Source organism: Grammomys surdaster, unplaced genomic scaffold (assembly GCF_004785775.1).
Source record: "Grammomys surdaster isolate TR1022 unplaced genomic scaffold, NIH_TR_1.0 149, whole genome shotgun sequence".
Lineage (NCBI taxonomy): Eukaryota > Metazoa > Chordata > Mammalia > Rodentia > Muridae > Grammomys > Grammomys surdaster.
Window position 1 is genome coordinate 14,526,724 of NW_021604607.1, and position 8,540 is coordinate 14,535,263.

The 8,540-nt window shown below is 41.5% G+C and overlaps 1 pseudogene; it reads right to left on the bottom strand.

Moving 5' to 3' along the window:
- Window positions 1-440: 440 nt before the first annotated feature.
- On the bottom strand, window positions 441-5,162 carry LOC114619267 (annotated as a pseudogene).
- Between the last annotated feature and the right edge of the window lie 3,378 nt (window positions 5,163-8,540).

The window sequence follows — 8,540 nt, forward strand, 5'->3', positions numbered from 1 at the left end:
GTATGAATAGACCCATATTTCTCAAACCATCTGTTATGGAGGGACACTCTTCTTTCCTTCCTTTTCTTCCAGAAATCTACTATACACTGAGAAATATACTATACACTGCATTTTGTGCAGCACAGTAAAAATTGTCAGCAAAAAGATGATTAAATATTGAAGCAATGTCAAATTTCTTTTTTTGTGTAATATTTTACAACAGCAGAAAATAAACAAACTCAAGTACTAAACATTAACAACACACTAACTATACAACCTGGGGAAGAGGACATGCAGAGGCTACAGGTACAAGCTAAGTCTTTACAGCTGACCGCTGAACTGGCTGACACCATTGTGCTGGTAACAGGACTAGCAACTTTTGTATCTGGAGTTGTAAGCCCCAGGACTTACTTGCAGCAAAACACATAGGCCACTTTTTATCTTCACACAAGAGTAGGAGGTCACTCCCAGCGTTCAGTCATCAAAATGAGCAGAGGTGGACCTTTTGCTTGGCCTCGCTGGCTTTTTCCAAACTGCTTGTACTTAAGCATCAAGTTACAATATTCCATAATTTCTGAGTGAGAAAGGCACCTATAAACACACTTGGGGCACAGCATGTTGTCCTCCAGGTGTGGGGTTGGAAATGTACAGGCCAGAAGCAGGAAGAGGACAGTTGCTTTCCCCTTCTTATCGGGTACCCAGCCTTGTCCAGCATGGAAATGCAGCTGAACCCAACCACTTGAATTTGAAGGAAGGCTTGTCCCATGAACCACACATCACATTTCCCCTTTGACTTTCGATGTTGCACTGGATGACACTGCCTCGAACTTCTTAGCATTGGATGCAATTCTGGCCCAAGATGCCAACACTGCCTCAGAGGTAGGTGTAGTCACAACCGTGGTGCTGAGCATAGGAGGGTCAATGAGGGCAGGTGTCTGTTGTTCTGGTACAGTGACAATTTCAAGGGGAACTGTCACCTGAGATTCTTCCCCTGGTTCGGTCTTCATTTTTTTGTGAGATGTTTTCAACCTGGCATCTTTGGCTGAGTCAGGAACATTCAACTTGGGCTTCCTACTAGTGTGTCCTGGTGTCTCAGTGTTTTGTGCTATTTCCTCCTTTGGTTTACAATCTTCTTGCTTCCAGCAATCTCCATCTTGAGATTACAGAATATGTCCGAAAGTTCTTCCAGCTTCCACTCAAATTTCTATAAAATGTCTGAGTGTTGACCTTTTCTATATTTTGTCACCATGAACTGCTGAAAACATATGACGTACAGTCATCTGTAGACCATGAAGGGCACCGGACTACATGACATCTTGCTTCTCTCTCAGCTGTCCGTCTCTGCTGCTCACAATCAACCTGCCTATCCACTAGGTTTTCCCAGACATGTAAATGTGAGTTTAATGGTATGGTTACACTCACACCTCTGGAGTACCTTCCAGAGTCTTCCAGGACTCTTGTTGAAAAATACTGTAAAATGAGTGGCCAATGAACAACACAAGTTATCCCTCACAGTTCTGGAGGATGGGAGTCTAAGATCAGAACCATGTTTGCACCGTGTGATGAGAGCTGATCCCTGGTTCACAGTTGACTGTTGTGTTCTCATGGTAGAATGGGCAAGAGGTCCTTTGGTGCCTCTTTTCTAGAAAAAAAAAAAAGATATAATCCCATTCCCCTATGGCCTCAGCTTCAAATACCATCAAACTGAAGGTTAGCGTGTGAACCTACAAATTTTGAAAGGATTATAAATATTCATGTTGCAGATTGGAGCATGCAACAAAGATAGAGATGATTGCTATGCAACTAGAAATATTTCTGTCTCTGTCTTCCTCTTTTGTCATTCTCTCTGAACAATAATAGAGAATCCTGGCACTGACTCATGGTATCAGGGGACCCAAAGCAAATCGTGTAACCTTTTGGTACCTTGTGATTGTAAACAATAATGTCCTCTTCATAGGCTCATAGGAAGTGTGTGTGTGTGTGTGTGTGTGTGTATGTGTGTGTGTGTGACACACACACACACACACACACAAGCATGGGGACCAGAGTTAGGCATTAGACATCTTCTTCCATTGCCTGCCATCTTATTTTGGAGACAGGGCCTCTCAGTGACTCTCAGTCTCTCTAAATTAGCTTGACTGGCTGGCAAACAGTCCCTCCCCACTTGGATCTGCCTGTCTTACCCAGATCCCACACTGAAGTTATAGATGCATGCTACTTGAACAACTTTTTACACAGGTTCTAAGAGAATTAAATTCCAGCCTCTGTGTTTGCATAGCAAACACTTTACTGAGTCCTGACCTCAACCCTTGGAAGAATTTTCGATAAAGGTTTATTTTAATATAACTTTAGCCTAGAGAAAAGTCGTTAGATTAGTGTAAGATATCCTGCTTTCCGTCTTAATTCTTCTTTTCTCAATTGCCTTGTCTTTTTCTCCTTTCTCATTCATTTTTCTTCTTTTCTTTTTTTTCTGAACTACTTGAGAATACCATGCATCTGTCTTGCCCACTGGACTGTTCTAAGTATTAATGAAACTGATACACATGAAATGCTAAAAACTGCCTGGCACACACAGTCAGCCCTCATAAATCAGTAGGCATTATGATTAATTTTCAAAGATCATTCTAGACACTCAAAAGGGAACTCAAACACTGTCCCTGGGAGGCTGTTCCACATGGACTCTAGAGCATGTTGAAGGTCCACCCCTGTGGTACCACCCTTCTCAAATATTCATGTCAGATTCACTTACTTTCAAATGTGTTGGATTTGACCAACTTTTAAAAAAAGTTTTCTATGCCATGTATTGCTAGTCTTGAAGGCTAGTGCTGAGTGTGTCTGCTCCAAATTACCCCGTGGCATTAAATTCAAAGAATTCTGGGGTTTGAACTTTTTTTAAAAACAAGTTTGAGCTACTACTGCTAACATAATATTAAACTGATGAGTAGTGACTAAGAACCAGGCCCTTGCTACTCTACTGCTTTCTTTGTTCTCTGGGGAAATAAGAGCTCTGATTTCTAGGAAACTCAAATGTTACTTTTTGAATAAAACACCCTGAATTTCTCAAATACCTCTTTTTTTCTGTTATCCAATATGTTTGCTGATTTACATAACGTCTTTGTGTCCGTGTTAACCCTAGTGCTGGTTTAACTGGAGCTGAACCAGAATGGTGCTTTTTCCACATTTGCCCCTTGGGCTCCTCGACTTCCTGATTTGCTGCCTCATCCAGAGCCTGCTGTGCTGAATTGAATTAAGACTGGAAAAAAATATGGACTCAGCTCCATCATCTTGTATCCAGACTCAGCTGCAGAGAAGAGCAGGACTGTTCAGTCCACAGTCATTTCTTAAAATTATGCCACGTGAGTCATATGCCAGAAAGAAATCAAATCACAGAGACATCTGGTTTCCAGAAAGACTCACTCTTCTGCAGCCGGCATCTAGAAAGCTCAGTGACTTGTCTTGATAACTCATTGCTCTTTGAAGTGTATTTGAATAAAGCCTACATGACTTCCTGGGTATTTTCCCCCCTCAGAATTGCCATATAACCACAACAAATCCTATCACTTCCCCAGTAGGGTTCATCCATCAAGGCTTTTGTGATAAACAGCACCTATAGATGGAAAAGAAGGCAAAGTAGGTGTTTCTTCCTTCCCAGGATGAATTACATACATATATCTAGGACGAATTTAGCCTTGTTTCAGTCTCTCCCAATGGGAACATTGTCAACCACAGACCACAATGATTTGCTTAGTATTTGACTACAGAATTTTTGCATATTGTATTAATGGCATTCCTTGGGCTAATCTATTGCATCCCAGAGAGCCAAGGTCTTGTTATGTTCTCTTCAGAATAATCTCAGAATGTGTAGGTACTGAGTAAGCATGAACCAGGATCTCTGGATGGCCTGATTTTTTTTTTCAATAGGGAAATTGACCTGACCTGGCAAGCACTGCATTGCCAATGGCTTGTGGCAGCAGCTCTGGCTTCTGAGCCACTGCACTGATGCATAGCCCTCCTGAAAGAGAACTCACATTTCTCAGGCCAGTATAGATTCAGACACCAGAAGGGGAAGTCTCCACTTAGACCATCCTACAAATCATGTGGTACATGCAGCTTTAGCAGACCACCATCACCTCAAAGGTTTCAGGAGGGCAGGTAGCAATGATATTCATCCAACTTGTTTAAAATTTTGAAGTATGGCTCCTTTAAAAGTTAATAATGGGGACTGCCGCTGGGGGTGCAGCTCAGTAGTAGAGTGCTTGTCTAGTATGCGCAAAGCCTTGTGATCCATCCATCCTTGGTACAACAACAACAACAAAGTGAAATATAGAATCACCATTAGCCCTGAGATTTTCCCCAAGTCTATACCCTAGCCAAAAGACAAGGTATGTCTACACAAAAACCCACACAAGCATATTCAATGAAGCTTTACTTAAAATGGCCCAAAATAAGCAACCCAAATATCAATCAGTTGGTGAATGGAGCAAAATTTATAAAATGGAATATTGGGGGAGGGCATAAAAGGAACAATATGTTGGTATATAAAAAATCATGGATAAACTTCAGAAAACCCCCCTGAAAAACCCAAGTGAATTAAGCTAGACACAAGAAAGTATATATCACGACGCCACTTATGTCCAGAGCAGGCAAATCCATAGAGCTAGTAGATCTCAGATCCCTGAGACTGGGGGATGGGAGTGGCTACGAGTGAAGAAGTAGCTGCCTTTGGAAGCGATGGAGGCGTTATAAAGTAACAGTAATGGTCTGTAAGTCTACTACTATTCCAAGAAGCACTTAATTGTACATTTTTAACAGATGTGGTTTGGGATATTTTTTAATCAATTAGCCAATAAAACAGGACATAAAACTTAATCAGCAATAACAATAAAATAATGTGGTATGAGTTTCAGTGAATCCCAGTGCCAAGGCTAGCTTGCTGATTTTCTATTTTTTTAGCTAGACTTGCATCCCTTCCTCAGGATGTCTCTCAGACTCAGCACAGCAGCACAGCTCCTTCTAAAATGCAGCAGGTACCCACCCTGCAGCTCCCAGCCCATGCCCAGATCAGACTGTAATACAGGCTATGGAACCTTGTCTTTAGTGGTTTCTGATACGGTCCTACATCCGTGGACAGTGTGAGCCTCAGGCTCTGGCTTCTTCATGTCCACAGCATCAGAAGCAATCATCTCCCTTTCTTAGCTGAGCAGATGATACCCAAATGTTATCTTGATCCATCAAACTGTCAGAATAACTGTTTTGGAAACATCCTGAGCTACTTGTCACAGAATGTCAGCTAACTTAGTCTAAACAAAAGAGCCCTTGTGTGATGGGGAGAGAGTCCTGCTGACATTTATGGAGACCAAGGTTCACAAACACCTACCTTCACACAATGATCAACAGAAATCTAGGATGAAAGTCACCGTGCTGCAATGCTGAAACAGACCTCAAGGGATTTAATTTTCCTAAGTGAAATTTTCTAAGATGGTTGTGGATTACGCAAAAAATGTAGATTTATCTCCCAAAAAGGTCTACATAGGCTTTAAATTTCTACCGTGATACAACATCAAGAAGAGTGAAGAATTTCTATGTTCGCTGCAACCAGATGATCAGAGTAACACTGGATGGAGCCTGACTTTGCAGCCTGTGATGGAGGCGGAGCTGAGGGTGACTTTTAGTTCTCCTCTGAGTAGAAGCTTACTGCTGTCACTGGAGTTATTTCCAGCAGAACCTTCGTCTCTATGCTGTTATCCTTCTGCTCTTTCCAGGTCATAGAGAGGATATCAAGTTCAGTCTGGATGAGGAGACCATGCTCCTGACCACGCTTTGTCCAGCATGTCTCTAGCCCCCTGCTCAGTCTCCCAGAAGATTCCTTAACTGCGGTTTCTCTCTCCTTTTTCTTTCTGAAAGCCATTCTCATCTCAAATCCTTTCTCTTGCTGAGCCAATCAGAAACACTGATCTATTGGTTTTTTTAAGAGAGTGAGTGGCTAAGTTTGTTGTAGGCACCAAACACTGTGTTAGACGGATGTAGTGGTAATAAAGATAGCAGGGTAGTGATGGCCGGGGTGTAGTGGTGCACACCTTTAACCAAGTACTCAGAAGACAGACAGGCAGATAGATGCCTGTGATTTTCAGGGCAACATCCTCTACAAAGTAAGTTCAAGACACCCAAGGAACAGGTGGGACTCTGTGGTCTCAAAGAACATTAGTGATGATGGTGACATTATCCCTCTCACTGCTGAAGGTGACCACATTTTTTCCCAGCCCCTCTGACTGCTCAACGGTGAGATCCTTTGTATCTCTGAGTATTGTTCACTTTTAAGATAAGTTTTTTTTTTCCTTTCATATATCCAACATGTTCCTTTCCTCGGGTCTTCTCTGGTCTCTATAGCTCTTGGCCTCTCTGGGTAGACTAAGAAAATACTAGATATGAAAGATAAACAAAAAACATATACATCTGTCCAGTGTAGTAAAGGGGGGTAGGATATGACAACTCTTGTTCATTTTATTTCTCATGAGTTCAGTCAACTATTGAGTAACTGCTTTATGAAGCCCTAGAAGGTGAGGCTGAGTAACTTACTAACATAACATAACTGATGTCCCGATTAGAAAATATGCTCCATCACCACCACCACCACCATCACCATCACCATCACCATCACCATCACCATCACCATCACCATCATCATCATCATTATCATCATCATCATCATCATCATCATCTCTCCAAAGTGAGGATTTACAACTAAGCTACAAGCTTGCAGAGTTTCTACCCTCCATGGTCTTGTCAGAGACCAAGACATAAGAGCTAACTATCTGTGGTCACGCTACTTTCCCATTATTGGAACAGAAGTAGAATCTATTAAAATACAGCCTGCAAGATGATAAATTCAGGATGTGCAATCCACTATTGAAAGAGTATCTGTCAAATATCTTACAGAACTCAGTAATTAAATGATGTAAACGGACATTAGGAGAGGCCGAAAAGAATGTTTGAAAGTTAGGCTTATATTCAAAAACAGTTGCTGTCTTTTGGGGCAATCAGTCTCAGGAAGATTAACCTTTTTCATTAAACAAAATTTTCCTGCATTTTTTTTTCTGCCAAGATTCACAAATGAACCTTTGTCTTCTGAGTTTAATAATAGACAACTCAAAGAAAATCAAATTCAGTGCTTTACTAAAAACAGTCAGAAGTCTTACTGGGCTACTTTGGAGTGCCTGTGACTTTCTGGCAGAGCATAGCTTCTAGGACTTAGAGTTGACTGGAGGAGGCTCATGAGGGTAAAATCTTCAGTGCTTAAGTGAAGTAACTAGATGGGTTATCAACAACCTGCCACTATCCTTAAAACAGAGGCGACGGCCCCCTTCTCCATGCAAGACCCTAAGCTCTTCAGGGTCATGTTCTTTCACATTAAAAGTGTAGGTTTGTGGAAAGAAGACAGAGAAGAAACAAAGGAACACCTAGTGGGCCACACAAACCCAAGAATCCTACCCTACACGTGCACAAAGCAGAAATACTACACGAAGCTTACAATTGGCTTCTGTGATCTTCTCAAACAAACACAGGTAATTGGAGTCATTCAGGGACCCAACAAGTATGTCACTCACAAGATAGGGATTGCATTGACTTTTTAAAGAGATATTGTAAGTCCAAATCCTTTGCACAGTTCCCACCTCCATTTCTTGCTCTTCACCAGAGCTCTTTGGAGCTTAAAAGAGACACTGTACACATCAGTCACTGAGGAGTCCGTGATTCCGACAGGCAAAGCCGAAGCTGCAAATGGGTTGGAGCTTCTTACAGAGTTGCATAAGACTAGAGGAAAGCAAAACTTTATAGCCGCTACAGTTTTGGTTTTATGACCCATTCTCATAAAAGTTATTTATATCTGTAATATCTATGAATTATCCCTTGTCGTTAGATTTATGCCCTGCTAAGATCTTCATGAGAAATACAAGTCCCAATTACATTACTTCTCATCCAATGTTTTTATGGGTTTAGGTTTTGTGTGTGTTTTAAGGTGACGTTTTTTAGGAACCTGTTACTTTGTGTATAGGCTCAGTCATGTAGGAGATAACCCCAGAAATTCACTTGCTTTAAATAACAAACCTGAATTGTGCTCATGCAATACGCTCCTCTTGTCCTCTCTTAAGGGCCCAGGCTATGAGAGGGAGTGGCTCAACAGAGGCTGTGCTGTTCATGGCAGAAAGAGTGTGTGGTACATTGCACGCTTACACATAAAGCTTCCATCCAAGAGTGCCAGCTGCCATCTTTTGTTTCATTAGCCAAAGGCACAAGCCAAACCTAATCAGAAAAACAACAACAACAATAACAACAACAAGACAACAACAACAAAATCAAGTACAATCCTGAAGGTAGCCACTAATTTAAATGGCAACCAGAACCTGTTTGGGAAAGCAGACTCCTATTTTTAAGTAACTTTTATTCTCTTTAAAATATAGGTAGGGGTGTGTGTGTGTGTGTGTGTGTGTGTGTGTAAACATATATATGGAGAGAGAGAGAGAGAGAGAGAGAGAGAGAGAGAGAGAGAGAGAGAGAGATGCATT